A 2,099-nucleotide genomic window follows, 5' to 3' on the forward strand; every position below is an offset into this window, starting at 1 on the left:
TTTTTTTTTTTTTTTTTTTTTTTTTTTTTTTTGCCCCGTGACCTGTGATAATCTGTGTTTTGCCGCGTCGCTTCGCCGTTCCGTTGTTCCGTTGATTGCACGAGTCGTCGACTCGATCTTGAGCGAATAGACGGAAGACCAAATGAACCTGTTGCCAAACGTAAGTTAAGGGAAGAGAAGGGATAGCGAACAAAAAAAAAAAGGGAGAAAAAAAGAGAGAGAAAGATAGAAGGGACACTTTTGTATCACTTGTACTTATACCGTGAGTGCTGTAATATACACGTAAGTTAACAATTGTTATCGTCACTTGGTAAGCGAATGGCTCACACATTTTTAAATCATTCGAGAGAAAGAATGAAAAGAAACCACTCCTCGAGCGTACATTGATTAAGGTTGTATGCATACAGGGACCTAGAAAGTTTGTATATCTCGTTGGTATATATTAAAAGAAAAAAGTAAAAAAAAGAAAAAGAAAAAAAAAGAAAAAAAGACGTCCGAAGGTTATCGAAAGTAGTATACACGCAGTTATGTCTGTCCAACAACCTATTCGATTTACGTAAGACGTCGAGTCTCGAAACTGCACGTTCCCTCCCCAACCCTCAGTCCTTTTCACGTCGTTAGCGAACTTGGTAACACTAGCGCCGCTGATCGACGCAATCGCCAACGATCGACGTCCGCCATTTGGAATTATCGTCGACGAAGAGGTCCCCTTCTCGCCAATAATCGAATAATCGAGTGCTTCTCGCGGCCAAAGAGGACGGGCTCGTTTTTTGTACATAGCTCGAGAAAAAAAAAAAAAAGAAAAAAAGAAAGAAAGGAAAAGTGGAAGATTAAACTCGTTCGTTTGCTCAAGTGTCAGAGAAACTGTAGAAAAAATGAGAGGAGGCTAAAAATAATAATTTCTGATGCTAGAACTCGTAAGACTTGCGACTTTTTATAACGAGCATACATACGTACGTACATTACATACATATATTGTATAGCCGATCCGATATTTTTCGATGTTGATCGTTTTAGAAGCTCGCTGTGCATAATTTTAAGAATTTCACATCTTTCCAGCAATCTATCCGTTCGGTGTGTATAATATAATTGATGATTTCAGTTCAATGGGTAGCAATTATAGTGCTTCCAATAGACGTGCTGCGGTTATTTACTTTTCACCTAGCCCCCGGCTCATCCACATTTTTGCTCACTAACGTTCCGGTTCTGTTCCCTGGGGGGTCTGTTGAAGTTCTGCGTTGATTAGTTTCTTCATCTACATGATTATTGCCAATTACTACATTCGGAGTACGTTTTAACTCGTCATTGATTCCGGTCGTTCAAATTGTTTTCGTTTACACTTCAAGTACACTGCGCGAGAAGAAATTTTCTTTCGCCTCTGTCTTTGATATTTTAAGGATTGCGAGGTGTTAGACAAGGCATCAGAGACGTTCAGACAATGTAATTTTTAAGGCGCACACGTTGCATTTAAAGAATATAATATTGATTCGTTCAATTTGTCTACTATATCCCGCAGCCATAAATGTAAAGAAAACTATCCACCGTTCTATCAAACACCTGTTACATCCAAGTTCACGGTTCTTTGCTTCCCTCGTAATTTACTTAATAGATACCCACATTATTTCTATTTTCTCACCAAATTCTTTGTGACAGAGAGTAACAGTACTCCCAACCACCTGCCTGATAAGCTAACAATCTTTTCAAGATAATTCAAGATAATTAATTAATAACCAGATGATTAATTCCTCGACGAAATCACGTCCATCTACCTCAAATCATGAATACATCCTTCGCCCTTTCTTTCGATTTTCTTTTCCAAAAAAAAAAAAAAAAACAATCCTTCACGCAATCTCCCGTCCCTGAACACGCACGCTTCCAACATCGTTCCTAACCTCATTTGAACCTCCTAAAAAAAAAGTCCGCTCTGTCAGTTTGTCAAACATCCTGTAATCTGATTAGGAAACCCAATCTCCCATCCAATTTTCAGCTATAGAAAGCGCAGAATCATCGGCTTGCGAACAGCGTTTCTCGACCCCGATGGACACAGTTCGGCCGGACACGTGCAGTTTCTAAGACGAGAGCCCCCCCCCCCCCCCCCC

This window comes from Frieseomelitta varia, unplaced genomic scaffold (assembly GCF_011392965.1).
Source record: "Frieseomelitta varia isolate USP_RPSP 00005682 unplaced genomic scaffold, Fvar_1.2 scaffold_450, whole genome shotgun sequence".
Classification (NCBI taxonomy): domain Eukaryota; kingdom Metazoa; phylum Arthropoda; class Insecta; order Hymenoptera; family Apidae; genus Frieseomelitta; species Frieseomelitta varia.